Raw genomic sequence first — 27,674 nt, 5'->3', positions numbered from 1 at the left:
CTGTTCACCAACTCTCCTCAGGTAGAGACCCCCTCAGTGTTTTTGGAAAGTCCTTTTGATCTTTAACTTCTTTACGCAGGGAACTGGAAGCCCTAAAGTTACAGCGAGCTCTTCAAGTGGAGAGGTCCTTCTCTCTTAGACAAGAGAAGCCTCCACACCACGAGGCATTGGAATAGATCAAGTGCGAGCTAGAAGAGCTCAAGTCTCAACAGGAGACTAAGGCTATGGTTTGGTGTAGCTCATGCCGCTCTCTAGGGCACCCTCCCTAGGAATGCCCCCTTCGGGTTTACTGCCAATTTTGTGAGAAGTCTGGACATGAGGACAAGGATTGTTACTACCTCAAGGGATTGCGACAAATACAACAAAGTCTTGGTCCTACTCTTCAACAAGGTCCAACACCTGCATCCAACGTCGTTTCTCCATGTGGCCATCCACACCATATGCCACCTTTGCTGACAGCCCCTCCTATGCAAGGTATGCAAAGTACTTTTCTGTCTCAGAGCTTTTATCATACCCATGCTCCCTCATCACCTCAAAACTTCTATGCCTCCACCTCCAACTCCATGCACCAGGAGCAAGGACCACCTCGCCCTTCGACTCGCCCATTGAATCGGCCCATTTTTTGCTACAAATGCGGGGAATATGGTCATTACCAAAGCAAATGTCCTCTGTCCGAAGGGTCCCCTCCCTGCCGTCATTGCCCCGAAACGAAGGATCACTACAGTAAGGATTGCCGTAAAATTCGTGCATCCACGGCTTTGAACCCAAGTGAAAGCCAGAAGGAGTTTGCCTTTCCCAAGCTCAATTTGATAGTAGTTAGCACCGTTTCTCAGCCGCCCCCTTCTACCCATGTGGTTACCCCTCAAAATAAGCTGTCGCAGTTGGTAGAGGAGCCATCGGGCGTCCTCACCCGGGCCCAGAGAGCCACTCTCGGTCTTAGCATTCCAGCAAGTTCAACTCCCCCACACATTCTCACACCAGTGGATACCCTGCCTTCAGCTGTTAACAAGCCATCCCCCAGTGGCATGAAGGAATCCAAATCTTTGCTCTCCAATATTGATGAAGCTTTCTTGGAAGCAGTTTCAGATCTACAGAAGATCAAGGTACGAGAGAAACCACTGGTAGAACAAGAAAAGCTTACAGCAGATACAGTCTTGAAGAACACTTTCCAACAAGTGTCCCTCTATGACATGTTGCTGCTAGATGCGAGTTTCAGAAGTGACACCCTTGCAGTTATTCAGTCACTTTACCCTGGAGCAGGTCCTAGTGGCGGGCACCTCCTAGTGCGACCGTCAGAGTCCTATATGATATCCAATCCAGCTGCTCCACTCACTGATTATAGAAGCCCTCGTCTGACAGTTTCCGTTTTGGGTCGGAAATTCTCGGGAGTGATAGTGGATGGTGGATCTGGCATCAACCTGATGCCCGAGTTCACTATGTTAGCTCTAGGTCTACAGCCTACTCGCCCTGCTCCCTTCACAGTTACATTGGCCGACCAACGGACAGTCTACCCAGTGGGCATAGTGGACAATGTGCCTCTACAGGTACATGACTTTACTTTTAACTTGGATTTTGTGGTTTTTCGTCTTCCCCAGGTTGAGGGCGGATTTCCCTTGCTCATTGGAAGACCATGACTGTGACACACTAAAGCACTCCATGATTGGGGAAACGATGCAATGTGGATACATACTTCTGGCTCCCCGATGCAACCCATTCTCTTAGAAGGAGGTATGGATCCCGTGGTGCAACAAGTTTCTTTGTCAATGGAAACCAACCGTGAACATGAACAACCTACTCCACCTGACGGGTCGGATGAGGATCTGTTGGAGTGGTTGAATGCTACCAAATCTATGCCTTGTTATGTCTCCATTCACTCTTTGCATGAAGTTACACCCTCTTCCAATGTTTCCACAGTAACTAAACCTAATGAGCCACCTGAGCCAGCTCAAAGGTTGCAGGTCATAGAGAATACTCCTGATGCGCCCTTGGTGGAAGCCTTTGAATTTGGTGAGCCTATGAAGAATCATAGAAGCGGAAAGAAATCCCCTCTACAAGAGTTCACCCCCCTTCAAACATCAGCCTTAGTGGTGTCTGTTTCTCCGACCAGAACAAAGCTCTCCTCTGGGTCTAGCGAACTCCCTTCACACAGCACGTCCTGCTAGATGAATTCCCTGCTCATGATAGTTGTCTTGCTCATGGTACCTCCTCATGCTCTCCATCAACTGCCGCGCTCTATAGCATCTCAACTTTCAGCCAGTGGACCAGGGAATTTGTCTGCAATGGAACACGAACTCTTCCGGTCATATTTTGCATTGGAGATTGATAATTGCTATCTGCCACCCCCTCACACTCTCTCGCCCCCATCTACCCCCTATCCCCTACACCCTACCCTTTCCCTCACACCCCCTCGTCCCCCTACCCTTTTTCCCCTCGCCCCTAGTCCCCATGCCAACTCACCCTCACCCCTAGTCCCTTGCCCTCACCCCTCACATCCCCTACCCACCCCTCGTCCCTACCCCCTACTCATCCCTCGCCCCTACCCACCCCCTCCCTTGCCCTCTCCCCTACCCACTTCCCCCTCGCCCCTACCCACCCCCTACCTTGCCCTCGCCCCTAACCAGCCCCCCCTCACCCCTACCCACCCCCTCCCTTGCCCTCGCCCCTACCCACCCCCTCCCTTCAACTCGCCCCTAACTAGCCCCCCCTCACCCCTACCCACCCCCTTCCACCACTCGCCCCTATCTATTTCCCCCTCGCCCCCATTTAGCCCTCCCCACCCCTCTCAGCCTCAGAAAGTTTTTCCCCGACTCCGCATGATCAGCTGGCTCTCAAGCATTCACTTGGTTGCCATCTTGTTGCTGTGAAGGCTTTTTCGTTTTGCCATCATGATGGAGCTTAACCCTATGTGCTACTTGGGCTTATGGTCATCCCTCTTTTCGAGAAGAGTGTTGTTGCAAAAAGTGTGGCAAGGTTCATCTGCAACTGCAAGCATGGACTAGGTCATTTTCCTATCACTATGGTTAGGGAAGATAAAGATGCGCTGGAATCAAACTGAGCTTATCTCTTTGCTGTAGACCCTCATTCTTTTGCCAATTGGGATTCTTGGGCTATACAATCATACATATTGGGTTCTTGCCTAGTTAGAGGCTTAAGGTGATTGCAAGCAGTGCAGTGTTTTTAACTCCACTTTTGAGGTATGTAAGGTCATGGGCCTAGCACCTGCTTCAGGAAAGATGTACGGATGCAGTACCTAGTGGTTTTCCTTCACAGTTTTTTCAATATTCCTCTCAGCGAGACGGTGAGCGGTCTTGTGGCGGGCAACCTGTAGCAGGCTATAGTGTCACTTTCATAGAACACACAGTTAGTACAATTGGTCTAGGCTGGTTCACACTAGACGGACTCGCTGGGCTGGGCAGTGACACGTGGCAACATAGATACGGACTGGTCTAGTGGACATCGTGGCCAGGTCACCACCATTCAGTTTGGAGATATATTAGATGGCTGACATTTATGAGCCGTTGGTGTCTCTTTATGGTGGTACATGTGAGTAGTAGCTGTTGGGTCAGGATCGTCATCTTCTAGATATATGGTCTAGCGTCGTCGTCTAGAGGGGTGAGTATAGTATACACACAGCATGTCTTCACCATCCTTGCACATTTTGAGCCTCAACACCCCATTGTACCTATGAGTCTTGGGCTGGAGCTGAGTGTGCTGCCACGCCAGAGTCTGTATCAGTTCTTTGAGATAGTCGATTCATATGTTGTGGTCTGCTGTTGTGTCTCTGTGAGTTCAGTTGTTGTCTATTTGTTCCTTTTTCTTTCAGTCTGTTTGAGTGAGATTGTCACGCACATTGCACTGAGGAGCACCCACTGTAGAGAGCACGACACACTATCCGTGCTACAATTGGTTGCATGGGGGAGCCAGGAGTACGTATCCACATGGCGTCGTTTCCCCAATCATGAAGTGCTTTGGTGTGCCACAACCATGGCCTACCAATAAGCAAAGGAAATCCTCCCTCAACCTGGGGAAGATTGACCACCACAAAATCCAAGCTAAAGGTGAAGTCTTGTACCTTCAGAGGCACCTTGTCTATGCCCACCGAATAGACTGTCCTCTGGTCAGCCAATGTAACAGTGAAAGGAGCACGGTGCGGGTAGGCTGCATACCTAAAGCCAACATAGTGAACTCTGGCATCAGATTGATCCCAGATCCACCATCGACTATGATGCCGGAGAATTGGTGCCCAAGAATAGATACAGTGAGACGGAGACTTTTGTAATCGGTGAGGGGAGCGGCTGGATAGGAAATCATATAAGACTCCGAGGACTGTACGGGGAGGTGCCTGCCATTAGGCCCTGTCCCCCGAGTACAGAGATAGAATTCCTGAAAGGGTGTCACTTTTGAGGTTTGCATCGAGCCGGCGGAGCATATCATAAAGTGATACTTGTTGAAAGGTGTTCTTCAAGATGGCTTTTGCTGTGGGCTTGGCTCCTGGATCTGGGCTTCCTCTGGAACTTTGATCTGTTGCAATTCGGTCACTGTTTCCAAGAAAGCTCCATCAATGTCAGATAGCATGGAGGTTGGTCTGCTCTCAGCACCAATGAAGGGCTCGTTAGTTGGGTTAGGTAGGCCAGGTTGTGAAAGTGGAGATGGACGAGATGGACCTGTTGGAAAGCTGAGACCAAGAGCTACTCTTTATGCCCGAGTGAGGACGCCAGCAGGCTCCTCCACTTGTTGTGGCCCAACCGCATGAATAGCATGTGACGGCTGAGGGATGGTGTTCACTGCGATCAAATTGATCTTTGAGAATGTGAATTCTTGCTGGTTCTAAGTTGAGCCTAAAGACGAGGATGCCCTTTGCTTGGGAAAATCCTTACTGTAGTGGTCCTTAGACTCAGGGCAATGAAAGCAAGGAGGAGACCCTTCAGGTAAAGGACATTTGCTTTGGTAATGCCCAGATTCTTTGCATCTGTAGAATAAAATGGGCCGATTTGATGGACGAAATGGGGGATGAGGTGGTCTCTGCTCCTGTTGCATGGAGTTGGAAGCGGAGGTGTAGAAGCTCTGAGGGGCTGAGGGAGCATTAGCATGATAAAAACTTTGAGACGGAAAAGTACTTGACATACCTTGGACAACAGGGGTATTGAGCAAAGGTGGCATGTAGTTTGGATGGACATAGGGGGAAACCATGTTGAATTTCGGTGCTAACCCCTGTAGGATCGAGACTTTGTTGTATTTGCCGCATCCCTTGATATAATAGAAATCCTTGTCCTCATGTCCAGACTTTTCGCAGAAGTGGCAATAAGCGCGAAGGAGGCAGTCCTATGGAAGGTGTCTTGGAGAGCGGTATGAGCTACATCATACCATAGCCTTAGTCTCCTGCTGAGACCTAAGCTCTTCTAGCTCTCTCTTGATTTGATCCAAAGCCTCATGATGTGGTGGCTTCTCCTGTCTAAGAGAGAAGGATTTCTCCTCCTGAAGAGCGCGCTGTAACTTTAGGGCTTCAAGTTCCCTACGTAAAGAAGTCAAGGGGTCAGATGGACTTTCCAAGAGTACAGAGGTAGTCTCGACCTAAGAAGAGTTGGTAAACAACTTCCTTGCCCCCTCTATCCTAGTAGCAGAAACAACAAACTCCTCCAGAGTGGCTTTAGGTCGGACATTCTCCCTGAATTTTTGTTGCGAAGTCTTTGGAAGAGCCTTCTCTACCTATTTCTTGACCATAAACTCACCTGGTTGCTGAGGAAGCTTGGCAACCAGAGACTTTGTTTTGGTCATGAGTTCTATAAAAGTCTCTTTGGGCTGAAGCATCAGGTTGGCCAACTCATCCAGAACCTTCTCTTGGAAATCCCCTAGTCTGAAAGCTTCACAGAATTGTTGTCTTAATGTGGCCCAAGTAGTAAAGTCATTTTCTGCAAACTGACTGTACCACTTGTTTGCTAAGCCATCCAAGGTGGATGGAAAGAGTACTAAGTAGGCGTCTTCTCGATTGAGGCCATGACCTCTGCAGAGGGAAACAAACCTCCGGGCATGGTCGTCGGCATCCTCCGTGGAGAGACCCTTGAAAGGCGGAAACTTAATATTCACCTTAGCTAGAACGCTTGTGAGCTCCTCCATGGCTGTATGTGTAGGATCTTGTTGTAACACAGGGGATGAGAACTTTATTGATGGGGGTGACTGGGGAGGTGTAGAATTGGTTGAGGGGGAATGTAGGGGTGATGGGGTTGGTGGACTTCTGCTTGGCACAAAGGGTTGACGCTTCCTGTGGTAGTACTTCAGAGGACTTAGTAGTGGGCTTTGTCGCTTTTTTGACTGCCTTGTATGTGTCATACAGTAACCAGAAGCCCACCCAAGCTTGGGACACAAAGACTTGAAGCTTACTGGACACTGACCAAACACCACTAGACCAAGACAAGTGACTGGACCACTTGGCTAGACTTGGACGAGAGAGGACTAGACCAGACCGAGAGACTACTAGACCAGGACAAGAGACTAGACAAGCAGGTCTAGACTAAGCAAGACAAGGTGAAACTAGACTGGACCAAGGTGAAGCAGCCCAACCCAGTCGAAACCAACAGAGTAAGACAGAGAGCTTAAACCCAATAGCTCGTTGACTTGACTTTCCACGGAGTGAGATTCTATTGGAATTAGGGTCAGAGAAACACACACAGCTTGGCGAAGACAAAGGAAGCTCAAGGCACACAATAGAGAGTGTGTTACTTAGAGTGCAATGGAAAGATAGATAGCCCTAGAGTGATGGGCGTATATACAATGCACGGGGGAAAAAACCTCCTAAAGAGGGAAAAAATTCCCCGGCGGTCCTAGTGTGTTCACACACATCACTACCACATGTATATGGTAACAAATCCCCCCTGGAGTGATGCGGCTAATGAGAGCTGGCACATGAGTAAAGGGAAGTGCCATGACCTGAGGACAGGATCAGTCCACAAAGGAGAGTAAGCCCAAAGCTTTGCGGAAAGCTTCAAGCTTCCCACGAGACAATGCCTTTGTGAAAAGATCTGCAAGGTTTTCCTGTGTTGGCACATAAGCCAAGATGATCTCTCCTGCTGAGAGCCTCTCCTTGACATAGTGGTAATGCACCTCAATGTGCTTTGTGCGAGCATGAAAAACTGGGTTCCTTGCAACTGCCAATGCGCTCTGACTGTCAGTGTAGATAGTGTTGGCAGTGTCCTGTCCAACACCCAAATCAGCCATAAGGCGTCTGAGCCATACAGACTCAACCGTAGCTGTGAAGACTGCCCTGTACTCAGCCTCACAACTCGAAGTGGCCACAGTAGGTTGCTTCTTGCTCAACCATGATATACATGAACTGCCAAGCATGAAACAAAAACCGCTTGTGGACACTCGCGTGTCAAAACAACCAGCCCAATCTGAGTCCGAAAAAGCCCAGACTGTTACGAAAGCCTTGTTTGACCAAATGAGTGTCAGCTTTCTCCTACCAAGCACGAGGAGATTGCTTCAACCCATACAAAGCCTTGTTATATTTGCACACTTTGTCCTCTTGTCCCTTTATGACAAAACCGTGAGGCTGCGTTACATAAACTTCCTCAAATATGTCATCATTCAAGAAAGCAGTAACAATGTCTGATTGATGTACATCCCAACGAAAATGAGCTGCCAATGCACATAGAAAACGCACAGTAGTCATACGACAAGTGGGAGCAAAATTCTCTTCATAATCTATGCCTTTTTGCTGTGCATAACCCTTTGCAACAAGTCGAGCCTTATGGCGATCGATCTCACCATCCGGTTTGCGTTTCAACTTGTAAGCCCACTTCGTACCAATGGCCTTTTTGCCAGGAGGCAAATCACATAAAGTCCATGTGTCATTTTCTATAAGTGCATCATATTCTGATTGCATGGCAGCCATCCAATTTCCTGAATTCTGTGCTTCATCAAAAGAGAGAGGCTCCTCAACATCATGTAAGCTAGACACAACCAAAGCATAACAATCTGATGTATAAGATGCATGGCAAGAGCCTGAACGAGTACGACTAGACAAAGGTGAATCCAATTTACTGTCACGCAAAGTGTGCACCAGCCATTTTGGCATACCTCTAGCCTGCTCATTTTCAGCCCTTTCCTCATCAAGTACATCATGTACATCTGCATCAGTAATAGGCTGATCTAAAACATTTTCAGAAACCCCCATAGGCTGTATATTTGCCTCATTGGAACTTACATTCGTATTTCCACCACTGAAAAGAGGCAACAAAGTGTCATAAATGTCCTGTGAGCTTACATTACTGTCTCTAGTACATGACAGCAAGGGCTGAACAGAATCTTCCACAAACACTACATCCCGTGAAACCAGAATACGTTTTGTTTGCGGATGATACAACCTGTAACCTTTGCTTTCAGCACTATAACCAACAAAAATACATTTGACAGCCTTATCATCCAATTTTCTACGCTGCACTTGTGGCACCAAAGCATATGCCAAACAGCCAAAAACACGCATGTGCTCAATAGAAGGCTTTCTATCATGCCATGCTTCATATGGAGTAATAGACTGCAAAGCTTTCGTAGGACACCTGTTAAGTACATAAGTGGCACACATGATGGCCTCAAGCCAGAAAGAATGCGGTAAAGCTTGACTTTTGACCATACATCATGCCATTTTCGTCAGTTACCTGTTTTTCCTCTCAGCAACACCATTTTGCTGAGGTGTATAAGGCACTGTACATTGGTGTTTTATCCCACGACTAGCCAGAAATGCATTAAATTCATGAGACATATACTCCCCCCCTCGATCGGAACGGAGGGTGCCCATAGTACATTTCAAGACATTTTCAGCCATAGCCAGAAATTGTTTGAAGCACATAAAATTTTCAGACTTCACTTTAAGCGGAAATACCCATGCATGCCTGGAGTAATCATCAATGAAAGTCATGAAGTACAGGTAATTGCCCAAGGACAGAGTTTGCATGGGCCCACAAACATCACTATGCACAAGCTGCAACCTGCATATGGCCCAAACTAAACCATCCTTTGGAAATTTAGAACGCTACATCTTACCCAAAATACAGCCTTCACAAACATGTTTGACAGGTGTTTCAAGAGGCGGCAAAGAAGCAACCATATCAGATTTCTGCAAACGCAGCAAACTGGCGAAATTCAGATGACCAAAACGTGCATGCCAAAGTTTTGCATCTGAAATAGCCCTTGAATCTGCAACATCATTTGCAAAGTGTTGTCCACACCTGTCATACAAAGTGAGCTTATACAGCCCACGGCACAAAAGCCCAGATGTAACAATTTCATCACCAAAACTGAGATCATGAACTATACATCTGTCATCCACAAATTTGACTACAAGTCCAAGTCTAGCAAGTGCGGATACAGACAAGAGATTCTTCTTGATCCCAGGTACATAAAGTGCATCAACAAGTGTGAAGGAACTGCCATTAGCAGCAGTGAGCACAATCTTTCCAACTCCCTGAACTGGATAAGAGGCGTTGTTGGCACAAGTGACTGAATTCCCATGAGGGACAGACTCGAGAGAGGTAAACAATTCACAATGTAAGGTAATGTGCTTTGTAGCACCACTGTCGAAATACCACACATGTGAATCTGCAGCAATTGACAAGCATGCATCATGGACAATAGGATTGTAAGTGCACTCTGTGCTAAAAGCCCATTATGCATCAACATCAGCAACACAATCTCCTTTCACAGAAGACTCAACAATGGCTGCATTTGTAGTGGAACCAGCATTTGCAATGGAACCACCCTCTTTCTTCTTAGCCTCTTTGGCCTTAACTTAGGACACGACTTGATCAAGTGATCATTGGCTTTACAATAATGGCAACGCATCTTCTTTTTGCCCTTATCACCAGAATTTCCAGACGAAGTACTGCCAGCAGAATCATTAGGAACATAATGTTTGCCATTCGCAGCGGAACCATAAGAAGTGGCTGTATTACTATTACCACCCTTTCTTTGAGAAGCAATAAAAGCCTGTTCAACTGCACGCTGCCTAGTCCTGTTTTTTCTGGAAAGTGACTCTTGCAACAGCAATGTGCATAATGCATCAAACTTGACAACTTCAGGATTTCCTTGGGTCATCAGTCTCCAAGTACTAGCAAAAGTCTGGTAGGAATCTGGTAAGGCATCAAGAATAGTCTGCACAAGGGAACTGTCTGAAATGACTTCACCTGCAGAAATAAGCTGCTCATTGATATCCTTGACACTAGCAAGGAAAGTGTCCATATCATCTTCCTCATGCATAATCTTCGACTCCAGCTCTTTACACAGCAAAGCAATTTTAGTCTCATTGCGGCTTGCATAAAGACCTGCTAGAATATCCCAAGCCTGTTTTACAGATTTTGCTGAACGGATGTGAGGAACAATGGTGCGCTTCACAGAAAACGCAATCAATGCATGAGCCTGCGCATCCTTAACATCCCAATGAGCTTGTTCTACCATAGGCAAAACAACTCTAACAACTGCAATCCTTGCAGCAAGACCTGCAACATCCTCAACATCGCCTACATCCTCAGAACCAGGACGTACATCAATGCCCTGCACAACGTTCCAGACACCTTTTGACACAAGAACATGTTGCATCATATAAGCCCACATAGGGTAGTTGTCCCTATCCAACCTGTCCTCAGCAACAAACATCTTGAACACATCTTTGTTGTTGTTGTCAGCCATGGTAAATGCTGCACCTGATGTGAAAACTGCCCGAAAATAGGAGAAATGGAGCAGGAACAACCTGTGATATATAGCACAAACCGGAGAAGACTATAAGGTACCTGTTATACAAAAAACGGCACTGACAAAAATTCTATAAAAAATGACGAAATAGCCTGTGCAGTACTGCCTGTAGTGAAAACGGAGGCCGAAATGATCCCAAATCAAAATTCTGAGTAGATTCAGCTCTTCGAGCTTGCCCAAAATATTTGTCGGCCTGCGAACGTTCGCCAAAGCTCACTGAAATCCGAGAAAGTGAGCAGGCGTGTGCTGGAGCAGCTGGCGACTAAGCCCGGGAGGACGTGACCTGCTCTAATACCAATTGTTGGAATTAGGGTTGCAGAGAAACACACACAGCTTGGAGAAGACGAAGGAAGCTCAAGGCACACAATAGAGAGTGTGTTACTTAGTGTGCAACGGAAAGATAGATAGCCCTAGAGTGATGGGCGTATATACAATGCACGGGGGAAAAAACCTCCTAAAGAGGGAAAAAATGCCCCGGCGGTCCTAGTGTGTTTACACACATCACTACCACATGTATATGGTAATAGATTCTAGTTGAGGTCCCACCGGGCGTGCCAAAAATGAGAGCACCTGCAGCTAAGATAATGTGTCGTGCTCTCTATAGTTGGTACCTCTCAGTGCAATGTGCATGATATCTCACTCCAACAAAATGACAACACAGAAAACAGGGAACAACAGAGCAACAACATGGAACAACAGAGCAATAACACAGAGACTCAACAGTAGAACCTGAACATATGGGACTCGACTAACTCAAAGAAACCCGTACAGACTTTGGTATGGCAACACACTCAGCTCCAACCAAGAACTCATATGTACAATGGGGTGTTGAGGCTCACATGTGTGGGGATGGTGCAGGTGTGCTTTGTATAGCTAAAGATGATAGACTCTAGACTACTGACCACACAAAGTAGATGATATCGTAACCCCAAAATGGATATGGATACATATAACCATAAAGAGCCACCAACGGCTCGCAAATATCCAATCCAGCTAAGACTACCTCCAAACTATGGTCGTGGTGGTCTGGCCCCACGTCAGCTAGGACCACCACCCATATGCCTGTCACATGTCACTGCCCAGGCAAAAGTCCATCCAGTGTGAAACCCAGCCCAACTGCAACTAATTGTCTGTCTAGTGTCTGTGACACTGTAGCCGTGCTACACCCACTTTCACAGAAGAGCACTTGAGACAGCCCCTTGTTTGGAACCCCATGGTTATCACTCAAAGAGACCACTTGGTTGGTAGTAGGCCTCGTGTTTCTTGGGGTCCCATGGTAGAGGGCTCAACCTACACTCTCGGCAATTGACTTCTGTTTTCAGGTTTTCCAGAGGAGGTACAGAGCATCGAGCTACGAGTCATGAGAGGGGTGCAAAGCATGTGCCAGGATAGTACAGAGACTTTACCAGCTGAGTGGCTCACCCCTCTAGAGAGAGCAGCTCCCTGGTGGATGCGGACCTTCACGCAACTAGAGGTCCTCATCGCATTTCGTTCTTGCTCGAAGTCCATACCCCCCATGTTCTTTAAGATCCAGGGCAAGGGTCGACTACACAGAGTCTCAGTAGAGGATCCACAGGTTGCAGAGTGTTGTTTTCAGAGAATACAAATAGTGGGCATTTGTGGGAGGACCTATGTCATAGATCCTTACCCAGCAGATCTTGAGACATTCCTCTAGTAGCTTTAACCTAAAATCTAAAAAGGACCATAATATTGCATACTGAGCCTTGGAAACAAACCTTTTTCAAAGCGCAAAAGTACCCAATCTCCAAGTGAAAGTACAAGTTTATGACGATGATGATCAACAACTTTCTTTTGCTTAGCCTGATGTCTTGTCCTTAGTCTACCTCAAATATCTTGTCCTTAGTTTTGAAAATGGATGGGACTTTCTTCCCTCCTTCCACTATCTCAAATGGTGCCTTACCAGTTGACGTATGCACAATGTTATTGTAAGCATATTCTACCAATGGTAGATGGTGTTCCCAAGTTTCCTTGTGCTATGACACATAACATTTGAGCAGATCTAGGATAATAGAATTTGCCTCTTCTGACTGTCTATCAATTTATGGATGAAATGAAGATGAGAACTTTAGCGTAGTGCCCATGTTCTCAAACAATGCCTTTCAGAAAAGACTCGTCATACGTGGATCCCTCTCATTGACAATTGACTGAGGCATCCCGTGATACTTAAAGATATTGCTCATGAATATCTTGACCATGTGTTCTGGCTTTATCTTCTTCCTAACAGGAATGAAATAGGTTCGCTTACTGAACCTACAAATGACAGTCCATATCCCATCATTGCCTGTTTGCGTTCTTGGAAGATCAAGTACATTGCTATGCTTTCCATGGCCTATCAGGGATTGACAATGGCTGCAACAACCACGGTTGCTTTTGCCTATTAAATTTGAATTTTTGGTATACTAAGCATGATTGAACAAATGTGTCAACATCTTGACGTAAAGATGGCCAATAGAAGAATGCCTCAACCATATGGTGGAGCATGACTTTCCATCAAAACCTCTGGCCGTAACAGTTTAGTAACGCGTAAATTTCCTTGCATCATGAGAAAGTTATTCTTAAGCATATAGTGCTCATGATGTTGCCCATCAAAAAGCTGATTATAGATCTTTGCAAAATTTGAATCTTCAGCATGTTGTGTCTTCATTTTGTCCAATTCACAATGGTACAGAATTGACACTGCCGAAATTTGGGGCTGCCGTGACACGCATCAGCCACCACATTCTTTTTCCCTTCCTCATGCATAATCTGGAAATGGAACATTGACAAGATGTTTTCTCATTGCATGTGCTTCTCAGATAACTTCGTTTGTGTGAGAAAGTATCACAAGGTTTGATGGTCTGTTTGGACAACAAAATCAGCCCCTAGTAGATAGTGTTTCCAACTAGTGAGAACGTGAATTACATTCATCCCATAAACTTGCAAGTTCCTTTTAGTCTTCAAAATAATTCTACCCTCATATGCGACTACTCGGCCATTCTGCATTAGAACTGCACCAAGGCTATGGCCACATGCATCACACTAAACCACAAAAGGTTTCGAAAGATCTGGCAAAATGATTACCGGATCTGAAGTCAGCTTTTCTTTCAAGTGTTTGATGTTACAGACTTGGACTCCCCAAGCGAGAAATCAATAGTGTTGGGGTATAGGTGTTTGTGCCTTGCCTGACCGCCCAGGTCATGGGCGCCCGTCCACTACTCACCTTATTCTTGTACATATACCAAGAATAAGGAGTAGCTCATTTTGAGCCATACTCCACCCACACATGGTCTACTCTCTCCTTCTCTCCTTCTCTCACGCACACACCGCACCGAATCTGCACCACACATGCACAAATCCGCTCACATGCACTCTTCAACTGGTATCAGAGCCACGACGGCAATCAAGACGCGCGATGGATTCCTGGCGAGATGGAAGAGACGAAGCCCGGCACGAGCTTGGTGGTGGTAGATCTGACGCGGCAGAACCAGATTGGATGAGATCCGGGCGGGTCATGGATCTCGGAGCACACCGCTTGCCGAAAGAAGAAGGGCTCAAGCAAGGCAAAGGGGGAGCTCATGAGCAGAGCATGAGAGTTTGAATCAAGTAGCAGGGAAATTGTGCACAATCGAGTAACTAGTGGGAAGTGCAGGCTTGAAAAATCGAGATGCCGAGCTGAACTGAATAGCATAGCTTGGAGTAGCAGTAGAGAAATGAGTGCATAGACAGGCTTATAAATCTTGTGAGAGTTCTGTCGACATTGCAAAGCAGATAATTGGGCAAGCAAAATAAACACCAAGGGGGAAATTAACGCTCTACAAAAAGCTTGCAAGCAAGCTTGTGAAATTGGAGAAAATTGTCGGGCAGTAAAGAATCGGCCTGTAGCACGCACTCTTTGAAGACCTTGGGAGTAAAGGGGGAGAAGAGAGCTTGGCAATGCTTGGGGGAGTGAAAAAATTCTGAGCTGGGCTTCTCGGATAGCGAGCGAACATTGGAATTAGTGTGCAGGATCGGCACCGAGCGGTGGAACAATTGGGCAATGCTTTAGAGTGCAACCGGCTCACGAGCTGCAGAGCAACATTTGGTAGACAGCATTGGAGAGAGGGAAGTGAGCATAACAAAAGTGTTAGAGGGCTGTGTGGTTGTGTGTACACACACACACACACACAGGGTCGACGATTGAAAGCAATAGAGAAAGAAATAAACTTTTCTCTCCCTTTAGGATTCCAAGTGTTTGATGTTAGCGACTTTGACTCCCCAAGCGAGAAATCAATAGCAACACACAAATGGAAACTTCAAAATTACTGAACTTTAATATAGAGAGAGATGACATCGTCCGACATAGTTCTGTGCCTAGAGGTATTGGCCCCAAGGTCTGCCACCCCTTTCGGTATTTATTTTTATATTAATGCTTGAGAAAAGTACAATGTCCGAGGGTCCTCTCTGCTCGATGCTCCCAAGAAAATTTGAGAGAGGAAGAGACCCTGGCAATCAATTTATAGGCTCATGGCCTTTCAAAAGCAGATGCATGAAAAGCTACAGGTTCCGAAAGCATCAGATCTCAAAAGATGGCACTAGGGCAACTTTCGTAATTTGCAGAAATTTGTATGTATGCCATGTCAGCGGTCAGCGTGATTCACAAGGCTGTCCGTATAGCCTGCCATGTCAGTAATACTTCATGATATTTAAAAAAAAAAACATCTTATGTCCCCAAGGGCCCCATCAAACGAGACCCTATAAGTTGGAACAACTTGTAAACTTAGACTTGTCCGTTTCTAAAAGGTGTCTGGGTGGGCATGCCACATCATTATTTTGTGACATATCCCCCCTCTTGAAAGAATTGTAATCGCCCTCGATTATGCCTACAAAATCAAACATATGGCAAAAACCAGTTTAGTAGACACTGACCCTAAGCACTGTCCCACTAGACAAACACGTACCCAGCACTTGCACATAGACGACAGTCCTCGAACATTCACATCACATTCAAATCATATCACATAAAATCTATCTAGATCTAGGACCATGATTCTTGGCAACGTGTTTAGAAATCCACATCGGACCTCATTGATGTCGAATTAACTAATTCTTATTGCGATCATGTCCATAGAATCTCAAGAACGAAATGTTGCTCTCATTTCATCTTTCAAACCTGCACTCAAACACAATTATATGAGTGAGCACAAAAATTAGATTCATTTTTGGGAATTCCCGTTTCCAAGTTCTTCATTCATGAAGTCATACAGAAGAATATTGTCAGCACATCCATATCCCTGAAATCCAAAAGGAAATCAATGACTTTATTCCATGTGGGTAACCTGTGATAAAGGAATGGAGTAACTCCCCTCTTATGCAGTCCCACCTGCACCATATTCAACCTTGCTGATCTCCGGGAACTCTTGGAATAGCCGAAGCTAGACCAAAAGCATCAAGGTAAAGTTCCCAATCTGAGGAGTATCTGCTACGTTCCCCTCCTCCATCCACTTCGCATTCAACACCTGATAGTTTTTTACTTTACCTTTCTCTTCCTTTCTTGGAAAAATCCGTATCCAGATCTAGATCACATTGGTCTGCTCAAAAATCTTATCCTGTTCTGGGGAATTCTCTGATCTACCAACTGATTCTCTTTTGCTTTCTTTCCTTGTGCCTAATTAGGACCTGGAGGTAGCTAGCCTCCCCTGTCCATCGATACGTCAGTCTCAATCATCTGAACTCTGAGTGGCAGTATCATATGATCTCTTTTCTTCTACGGAATCCTCTGATGAACTTGCATTTGGTTCCCTTAGTTCATCGGAACCCTCAACCGATTCTCTTGAATTCTGTGAGGAGCCAGTAGCACTAGGTGTGCTCACACAAAAATGCATCTGTCAACGCATCTGTCCACAGAGAAACTGTTGTCGAAATGACTGCCAAATCGTTTGTGAAAGCGCTGTGTCTGGAAACCTGGAGAATCTGTATGTAAACCGGCTGAAAAGCTCCATGTAACCTGTAGCCTGTAACCTGCGTGTCAGTATTGCTATGTGCCGATTTCCGCCGGCGAATAGAAATGCGCTAGTCAAATAGCCGCCAAAGGTGTCGTAGACGAAAACTATGCCGTATAGCGCGATCGGTGCGCTCGGTACCGATGCCTGGTGTCACTTCTCTATGATAGAGGCACCTCACCCGTGCGTGTGGCAAGCACGATCGTCCGTGGGAAAGTGCTCGTCCGTAGGAACGCTTGGTGTCGAGGTCAGATGTCGAAAATCCACCGCAATAAGAAGTGAAGTCGAGCTGATGCCGAATGGCGAGAATCGGTGTCGAAAACAGATGTGCCGATGCGGAACGGCAAGTCATTGATGTCCAGGAGGCAGTGTTGGTGTCGAGGCCGGAGATCTTTCTCTCTCTGCATGAGAGTGATGATGATGACAATGTTGATGTCGCCTTCTTCCGCCAGACGGAAGCCTCCGGTGCCAAGGTAATGAGGCACCTCCTCTCTCTATCTCACTCGTTCGCTCTCTCTCTCTCGAAAAATAGCTCACTCTCTCACATCACTATCTCTCAAAAAATTCGGTCTCTCTCTACACACACACACACACGGCGGAGAGCTCTCTCTCTCTCTCTCTCTCTCTCCACAAATCTCAGGGTGTTCGAGAGTGGGGCCGGTCGAGGGACTCGCTGGTGGTTCCGTGGGAACAAGACCTTGTACACAAAAGTTTGTTTTAAAGGTTCACATAGTGACTTTGTCTATTTCTGCAGGACCTGGCGAGCCAGAGGAGACGAAGCAGGGTGTGTGTGTGCCTTTTCCCAGCGCTCCAATCTCTCTTACCCTGCTACTCACAAGTTTGACTGCCCTTTGCAAGGCTCTGCCCGACTCTTCTGCTCGGTTATGGCGCAAGAGTAACACTTGGTATCGAAGACCTGCTCGAAGATGTCGACCTGCTCAATTTTCCCATGCACGGCCTTAGTAGATTTGATTACGTTGCTTTGCCTTGTACAGCTATGCAACAGTCTCTTGCTGCCGAATTCAATCCGGGTTGTACAACTATGCAACATTCTGCTTCTCAAGCTGTACTGCCTGAATTCAATCCAGCTTGATGGTGCTGATGAGGTGTTGATGCTCAAGCCTTGCTCAACTTCCTTTCTTGTTCTATTGTTGCTCGACTTTTCTGTTCGGTGCCGACCTACCCAACCTGCTTGAGTTCTCTCAATTCCAATCTCTGCACCCGATTGTTCCTCTATCTCACTCCCGCTCACCTATTGTCAAATTGAATCATAATTTCCCCCTCTGCTCGGCCCTGGTTGACTTGGCTTTCTTGCCTTGGATCTCGCCCCAAGCTTCAGCCCGCCGATCTCCTGTTCTCTCGGCAGAGCTTGCCAAAGCTCTCCAAATCCTGATTGGGGTCGCTACACACGCAGGGTGTAGCCGGGGCTCGGGAGCCATGCTCTTGGGCTTTGATACCAATTGATAATGCTGATGCGGGGTGTTCAAGAGAGGGAAGGAGAAGGGGGAAGGGAAGAATGAAGTGTGCGAGCGAGAGCGTGTGTGAGTGTGTGCAACAATGGAGAAGAGAGGAGAGGAGGAGACCTTGTGTTTGCGGGGGCTAAAACTCACTAACTCACTCTCTACATGTGAGCCCCCTTATTCTATTATGTACATAATGAATAAGTATAGTGGACGGGCACCTGGCCTAACCGACCACATGGAGCTTTACCTCAACAACCTTCCACATAAAGGCCAATGTGGCCATAAGAGAGAAAAGAAAACCGTACAAAACATGTACAAGGCCATCACAAGTATGACCTCATGACCTCAGCCAATGCCCACTAGCTCACTGAATCTGTGTGCATCTAGCTCTAATCGTAGAGAAAGTATAGAGCGATCGACACCATACTCCTCACCAAAGCCGCACACATCCTGCAGGTATCTCACCATAAGCTGCAAAGTACCCCTATGCTCAAGGCCAACGTTAGTCACTGCACGACTAACTGCTCCCAATGCAAATGCACCTACTGCAAATGCAATCTCGGGTCTCGAGATCAGTTTCTCGTACATGAGACTCCCGAATGCTGATGCAACCTTGGCAATCTCTGCCAATTTGACCATCTCAGTCAAATTTGGCTCAAAACTCCACTCATGGAAATCACCCTGACACCCGAACTCCAATCCCTGGAATCCATCCTTGTGTCCATCGCATGTCACATGCTCACCAAGAGCATCTGTCTGTCCTGAACCCTGTGTGGTAAGAGCAATTCCTAGCTCTAACTCACACACATCAACCTTTGGCCTAAGCATATCCATGAATGACTGAATCACGGCTGAATCCTCAACACTCAAGCCATCCATATCCATCATCATATCCACGAATGACATGCCCTGTTGTACAACTGTCTGCACAACTGGCTCAATATGCTCACAAATTGGAGCATCATGCAACCTATCCACAAAGGAGACATTCCTCATCTCTCTACATGGCTGCGTACTCACGAAGACTATGTCATCTCTTACATGACGTACTCGCATCGCATAAATCGTGCCAACACTAGCACCTGTCGCTATGACTAGCTGTCCACAATGCAGTCTAAAACTGTGCGCATCCAGCAATACCTGGCATTCGCTGTCTCGTAACTGACTCACAGAGATCAAGCTCTGCGTCAAACCTGGTACATGGCGTACATCTCGCAACACGTATGATGCACCACTTGGCAACAATAATCTGACATCTCCTGCACCAACTATGTCATGCACTGAACCATCAACTAGACACACACGTCCAAGCATACCACTAGCATATGTGCTAAACCACTCATGACTCGGCGTGACATGAAATCTGGCATTCACATCTAGTATCCAATGCGAAGGTAATGTGTCGTCAAAAACCGACATAAGAAAGTCAAGAGTAAACATGGAAGCAAAGGCGACATCTCCGTCATGCGTAGCCACATACGCTACATCTGCTCCCACATCATCCAAAGTGATAGCATCCCTCTTGTGCTGTCTCCTGCGCTGTCTCATCCGCCGAAAAGAACGCCTACGTATATGCCCTATATGACCACAATGCCAACACACAATATCTCTATGTCTGCAAGATCGTCCTTTGACTGTAGGCATCTCTCTAGACTCATTTGTGCCAAAAGCATTGCACAATCTTTGCCATAACTCTCTAGTTGTACATGCATCCAAACCAATGCGATAGACAGACTCACCAAGGTGTAACATGATCTTCGAACGTGCAAGCTCATGCAAGTCCTCCCACTCATCGTCAGTCATAGACTCTGGCCTAGTATGCATGCCCTGTAGTGGCAACACTTGGTCCAATTGAGTCAATGCATCATGCATATGTGCTTTCCAATGCTCAAAGTTTGAACCATCAAACTTTGTATGGAAAAGCACAAACCCTTACAATGATGTACATGCCAAATCCATGGCGATAACCTGTGACAAGTCCAAGCACAAATCGATCAACTGACAATAGCCAAAGCCTGGCTAACTGTCGAAATACAACATAAGCTGTCTAAGAGAAGTATCAGCAAATATGGCGATCAATGTAACGAATAAGTGAGAAAAACCGCTCAAATGATGCCAAAACACCCGCTCTAATCCAAGAGCACTCTGTGGTAATCGATGAAACTATCATCAACAATCTCCCTCCTAAAAAGATTACCACATGTATATCAAATGACATAATCCGGTGAGCAAACACTCTCACAATGCAATGCCAAAACACTATGGCAAAGCAACCACTGAGTGCCAAATGCACTCAAAACACGATTGCAAACCATGCGCATAAACAAATAAACTCGCAAGAAAAATCCGATAGAGTTTCGATAGTATTTGGCTATCTAACCATAATAACCATACATGCCATAAACATGCTCAAAACCATGAGCAAATCATGCGCAAAATTCGCATTCAAGCATACATGAGCTGCCCCAAAGTCTCAACTTCGTAAACTTGGAAAAAAATCCTGTAATAGGAAACACAAAGTGCATCAATCGCAAGCGAGGCATATACTAGCATAAACTTGGATATAAACCAACCAAAATATGACAAAAATTGATGCTCAAAACTGCTGAAAAGTAGCCCACATATGCCATTGGAAGGCGAATAATACCATCCGCCGAAAAGCGTACATCATGTGCATCCACATGGCAATATAAACGAGCATCAAGCATGTACCAAATGTGTAGCAAATGAGCATCCAAATCAGCTGAAAATTCTGCTCACAATCATGCTAGGAATGCTTGCAAAACTCTGTGCAAATCCGTACACCACACTCTTGAAATCTGCTTAATCGCACAAGTCAATGCTCATAACCTGTGATGAATCCACTCTTGAATCCTGAGAGTCCACAAGAATACATACATCCACAAAGTGTTCTCAACGTACACATATAAATTTGTTGAAAATTTCAACCCACTCTCTCTTCACTGAGAGCAAAACATCAATGCGCAAAACAAGAGAACGACAAAGCTCAATCCGAGCTCTCCGAATGTAGCAAATCACCACAATAGGCATACATAATCTTCAACTTTCCAAATACCGTGCAGCATGTCAGCCTATATCTTCCAAACCGTTCAGAATTTGCACAAACTTCCTTCTGCAAAGTTGTAGATTACGCAAAAACGGTTGGGAATCTCGAGAATGGATCTAAAATGTGTTGTTTTTATAGGTCGAAACAGATTTATAAAAATCTGTAGCTGTGAACCCTACACGTGCAGGCAGTCTGAGTGACGTATCTCAAAACTGGTGAAGATTTTGAGAAAACTTTCTTCTGCAAAGTTGAAGAGGACAAAAATTGATTAGAAATTGTGGGGATCGACTTGAATGAAGACGTTTTGGTAGGCCAAAACAGATATACAAAAACGTGCTGCAGTTTTTGCTACTTCTCCGCCTGCCTCTCCGCTGAGCCTCAATGGTGCTCCCAATCCCTAAGATCTAATACCAGTTGAAGTGCGCGAACGAGAGCGTGTGTGAGTGTGTGCAGCAATGGAGAAGAGAGGAGAGGAGGAGACCTTGTGTTTGTAGGGGCTAACACTCACTCTCTACATGTGAGCCCCCTTTATTCTATTATGTACATAATGAATAAGTATAGTGGGCGGGCACCTGGCCTAACCGGCCATATGGGGCTTTACCCCAACAAATAACACAGTACACAGCCTGTTAGTGGAGCTTGAGAGAGCAATATCTCTCTCCTCGTTATTTACTATATGAACCAAAGAATAAGTGGGCGGTCGTCCCCCCGGCCGTAACCGGCCACGGGCGTGAAACTGGCTTCTTTCCTTTATGCTCTGACTCGTCATCTTTATCCTGTGACTTCTTCTATGGGCATTCATTTGCAAACCGGCTTGAAAGAAGCCTCAAACCGTCTTCTTTCCTTTATGCTTTGACTTGTCATCTTTATCCTGTGACTTCTTCTGTGGGCATTCATTCGCAAAATATCCCTCCTCTTCACAAATATAGCATTTCTTGGTCTCTCTTAGAGCTTTTCTTTCGAAAGATTTTTCAAAAAAATGCCTTTCTATTCTTGTCCTCGCCCAGAAAAAGGTTTAGACTGCTTCTTGGACATTTCAGCTTCATCAATGGAGGGTTTCTTTGTGGGAGGTACAGAACTGGACCCATGTTGTAGGGGCTTGACCTTGATACAACAATGCAATCCACCATGGGACTGCATTCCCTTTCAACAAAGTGGCAACCTTGCGTATCTTCAAAGACTCTGTGAAGTTTCCTCCAGCATAAGCTGCATCAAACTGCTGTATCAAGGTCAAAGTCTTCAATTGATCATCAGTTCCTCTGAAAGTTTCAAACTTTACTCCCTGCCCACCTTCCTTGTATTCCTTAGTCACATTGTCATAAACAAGTGCCCGCAAAAGTGGTACTCCACCATTGTCCGTTCCAGCACTCGCACCACCTGTTTTGCCTGTCATATCTGCATTTTTTTTTCTGAGAAAAAGATCTTTCCATTAGTTAAGAAAAAACTGCCCGTAGGGCTACAAACCCTCTCTATTAGAGAGGGATACATCAGAATCTTGGGAAGACTCTCCCAGTGAGTAAACAAGATATATACAATGAGGCTGATCACGAAATGGGAGGAGGAAACAGCCACATAGGTGGTCGATAGTGAAATTTGGGCACACCCTGGATCATGGAGAAAAAAGGCCTTGGGCAACGGAGATGATCAGACACTACATAGCCTGCCAAAAGGACACTATATACCAACCAACTCCCTACTGTTGTAGCTTGTGTGCAACTAGCCACTGGAACAAAGTGACTCACCTCGGTTGTCTAGAGTCCCACAACCGCTCCCAAAAACCTGACAAAAACTCAGTTGTGAGACCCTTCTTGTGCCAGTGAAGTGCTGCATCCAGACGAGCCTCTCTCTGTGGTGCCAATATGTGTCGCCCCAGGTGAACAATGTACTGAAAGAAAGGGATCCCAGGGTGGTTGGCTGAAGAGAAGGGGTCTCTCCAAAACCACTCTTGAGGATCCCACTTCACTTGTGCAAGAAGGTAGCTCTCCCAGACCCAAAGCCTCCAATGGCCTGTCTCAAGATCTGCTGGGTCAGGATCTATGACACAGGTCCTCCACAGATGCCCACTACTCGTATCCTCTGAAAACAGCACTCTGCAACTTGTGGAGCCTCTACTGAGACTCTGTGTAGCCAACCCTTGCCTTGGATCTCAAAAAGCATGGGGGCTATGGACTCCGAGCAAGCACAAACAGAAATGAGGACCTCTAGTCGTGTGAAGGTCCCCATTCACCTGGGAGTTGTTCTCTCTAAAGGGGTGAGCCACTCAGCTGCTAAAGCCTCTGTAATGTCGTGGCACATGCTTTGTACCCCTCACATGCCTTGTACCTAGATGCTTTGTACCTCCTATGGAAAACCTGACAACTGAAGCCAGATGCCGAGAGTGCATGCTAGGCCTTCTGCTATGAGACCTCAAGAAACATGAGGCCTACTACCAACCAAGTGGCTTCTCTAAGTGCTAACGATGGGGTTCCAAACAAGGTGCTGTCTCAGAAGCTGCTCCATGCAAGTAGGCTGGTGCTACTCTAGGCCACTTCGTAGCTGCTCCCAAGAGCAAAGCAGGCTCACAGCAAATTGATCCTCTAGCCTCCTACTCAGGCCAACTCTGCACATCAATGTGAAGATCCACTTGATGGAAGGGTTCCAAGGGCCTCCTGCATAGGAACTCGAGCTACAAGCCGTTGACGCAACAAGCCCTTCCAGGGCTCCTCCCCTAGAAGCATTCCTCTGACAACAAACTTCTCAAGAAGGGCTCTGCTCTGCTGTGCTTGGTCGATGGTCCCTATCCCATCTTGAGAATACGATAGGGTGATGACCTGCCAAGCTACTTTGGCCGGGCTAACTGGGTGTCGCGCCTTGACCAAAGAAAGTTCTTGATCAGCCTCTCTAGCTAGCTGATACAGGAACTCAAGAAGATCCAGCAAGACGTGATGTACCACATAGTAGCCAATAGCACCTGATTGGCCATTACAACTCTGCCTGCCAAAGAGAGCCGTGCCAAACTCCAGTGTTGTAACTTCCTCCGAATGGATAGGAGGAAGGGAGTAGTCTGTTGCTCAGTGGACATGTCCAGGCCAACCTGACAACCCAAGTAACAAACTGCAGTCCCTAGGGGAATCCATCAAAAACCCTCACCTAGTGACTAGTCAGGCATAGGAGAACTGCCAACTGAGAAAGCAAATGTCTTCCTCCAATTCATCAGTGCGTCTCATGCACAACTAAAAACCTCAAGAGCCTGCTCACACCTGTGCAGATTGGCCTTCTGGACCTCCAAGTACAAGGCTGAGGCATCGGCAAACTCTAACGTCTAAAAGCTCATCTGCCCTAATAGGGAGCGCAAGACCACGCAAGCCAACATGTTGAGAAGTCAAAAACCTTTTCATCACCTCAGCATAGAACAAAAAGAGGAAGGGGGCAAGAGGGCAACCCTGTCTGACCAAATGCATGAGCAATAAGTGCTTCCCTCTTCCCCTTGCCAAGAGCACCTGATTGTGTGCACGTCTGTAGAGAGTTGACACACCTCTGATCCAAGCATCTGTGAAACCCATCCTACGTAGAGTTTCCTCAAGGAAGTCCCAGTCAAATTTGTGGTAGGCCTTCTCAAAATGGAGAGTGAGTATCACCAAATTGTCTCCTCGGACACACAGGAGGGCAGACACCTCCCGAAAAGTGAAGACGTTATCAAGGATACTACGCTCCTTGACAAAACCTGTCTGGGTCCCATGAATAATTCTCTCTAGTAGTGGCTTGATCCTCAAGCTCAAAGCCTTTGCTAGAATTTTGTAGGATGAGTTGATGATGGTAATGGGTCGCCGCTATCAAATCTCATCCAAGGAGCCTCCCTCCTTGGGAATCAGGTAAATCAAGCCCTCACTCATGTGTGCAAAACATGTTGAAATGTGCTGCAAAGTTTTGAACCAAGCAAGTCTCAGTACTCCAAGAAGAAGCTAGGAGTCAAACCATCCTCCCCTGGAAAACTACCTCGGGGGAGTGCTCTAAGGGCCTCATGGAGCTCCTCTAGCTGGAGGGGAAGCTCAAGTCTCTGTAGCATCTCCTCAGTATAACAAGGCAAGACATCTGTGCCCAAACTTGCTGTCTGTATGTATCTTGACGCTCTAACTGAGGCTCAGTTGACAACAGAGCACGGTAGAAGTTAGTAGCAGCTGCACGCATATCCTCAGGCTCTGTAGCAACAACTGATCCATTGGGTCTCCTCAATTGACTAACACTGGTGTGCACATGGCATGGCCCCACTGTCTCAAAAAACTCCCCAGTAACTCTGTCACCGACCAAGGTCCACTGATATGTCTACCGATGGAAGGAAAACTCATGGCGTCGCTCGTCAATGCTAGCCAACGCCTGTCTAGCCTGCTGCAAATACTCCTCAAACCACGGAATGTCTCGATGCTGCTCCTGCATCCTTTCAAGGAAAAAATTCCACATCGAAGAAGCTTCTTATCTTCCCTAGCTCCAGCCAAACGAGCTATAGACTCCTGAGAGAAGAAGCAACTAAGCTCAACCAGTCTAGAGGCCACTCTACCAACCGTGGTGTCCTGCGTGTCCAAGCTCTCTGTCTAAAGTGTTTCCACTCACTCTCTAAGCTCTGGATCCAGCAAGATTCTCTCGGGGATGCGTAGCATTTCACCCACCCTCCTCTATCTGTCTGTCACACTAAGAATCACTAGCACGTGGTCGGAAAAGATAGTCCCTACCAGGATGCAAACAACCCCCCCCCCCCCCCAAGTCACAGATGTGGTCACTGGCGAAGAAGCAATCTATTCGAGATAAATTCACTCCTCCTACCCTACGGTCAGAGTGAGAGAAAGACAAGCTACCTGGGGGCCTCACAAAGCCTGAGTACTGCCAATAACATGGCCACCTCCAATCCTATCAGAGGGGTCCTCCAACATGTTGAAGTCCCCTCCAACACACCACTGCTCTGCATGCGGCAAAGACTCAACAACATAAACTCTGGTCGTGCACTTGCCACATTGGGAGCATAAATGTTTAGGAAGCCCATGAGGCAATCCTAAACCTACATAGTAATCCATTGAGCTCTGCCTAGCACAATAATACCTCTACCCACAATGGCCTGCTACCATGCATCCGCAATGGTCATACATACCCCTCCCTAGATACCTCTAAGTCCAAATGCATTTGACCAAAATGTCTCATAGCGACCATGCAAAATCTGACCACGTCATCTAATGTGGCTCTCACAAAGATGATGCTCCTGTAGCATAAGAATATCAATTTCACCACCCACAAGGTTTCGCTGAAGCTCCTAACGTAAGCGACCCCTCTGATGCTGAAATTGGGGTCCTCCTAATCCTTGCACATTCCATGAGATGATCCTCATGGAGTCAATGAGAAAAAACAGCTGCTACAGCAGTAGCCAACCTCGCTATCTTTGAGGCCGGTTTGGATGGGGAATAATCCGCAAACGAGTGACCTCTAGACAAGCGCGTCTGAAGAGACTGTCCCACCCATGCCCAAGAGTGTGTAGTCCGTAGCGCTACATCCTCTATCCAAGAATCCTCATGTACAAATACATAGCAAGGGGAGCTCCGAGTGTCAGCAAACAAGTGTACCACAATGTGCTTGCAACCTGCTGCATCCGGTGGTGTCACACTGAACCTCGCTAGAGGCCAATGTGTCTGTATCAGATTTGTCACTTCCAGGTCCCCTGTGTGGTGCAAGAACTCAATAGCGTGGACCTAGTGTCAAGCAAGAGCTGTGTGCAGGGTCCACTCTATATGATCCCTGCCACACAGTTGAAAGGAGAAGCCTACCGCAGTATCGAGAGATTCAGTGCCTCGGGCTGCTAGAAAGAGGACATGGAATTGAAAGCAGGCATTCTCCAGGTCGAGAGAAGAGTCACCAAGGAAGCGTGTGAAGCTGTAGTTGAAGAAGTCCCATCATCTACGAATGTCAAAGCTAGTCAGACCACGAGGGGCTACTGCAAAAGGAGAGGTCTGAACCAGAAGCTGCGTCCTCAGGTGGGGCTGTCCCCCCTGAGCCATGCGACTCATATTGAAAGCACTACCAAGAGATCATCTTGCTACGGATGTGCATCCAGTCCCTTGCAGCTAAGAAGGAGCGTGGGATGGGTCAGGTGATGAGACTGAGGGCCCCACTGGGGAGAGAGGAAGAGCGGGTGGTGGGGGTGAGGGTGGAGGAGGGGGAGGCGGAACATTGGAGTTTGAAGGTGGAGGGGGGAGGCGATGGAGGTGGAGGTGTAGGTGTAGGTGGTGAAGGTGAGGAAAACGGCATTTTTTAATTGTGGTCTTTGCACAATCCTTGGCTCGCTACTGCTCACGCACCTTCTGCGTAAGCACCTGCAACCCTCCCCTCACCATCGCTCGCTTGCACCTCCCCCCTCCTCCCTTGCACTGCCCGTTGCCTGCCCTACCCGTTGCCTGCTCCACACGC

At 46.8% G+C, this 27,674-nt stretch overlaps 1 pseudogene; it reads right to left on the bottom strand.

The window, feature by feature from the left end:
• The window catches only part of LOC147443934 (potassium channel AKT1-like), a 46,589-nt pseudogene extending 23,948 nt beyond the window's left edge, over window positions 1-22,641 (bottom strand).
• Window positions 22,642-27,674: the final 5,033 nt, after the last annotated feature.

The sequence above is a fragment of the Adiantum capillus-veneris genome, chromosome 13, assembly GCF_014529385.1.
Source record: "Adiantum capillus-veneris isolate H3 chromosome 13, ASM1452938v2, whole genome shotgun sequence".
NCBI classification, from domain to species: domain Eukaryota; kingdom Viridiplantae; phylum Streptophyta; class Polypodiopsida; order Polypodiales; family Pteridaceae; genus Adiantum; species Adiantum capillus-veneris.
The sequence above is the reverse complement of the archived record's forward strand: the minus strand, read 5'-3'. Positions and strand labels throughout refer to the sequence as shown.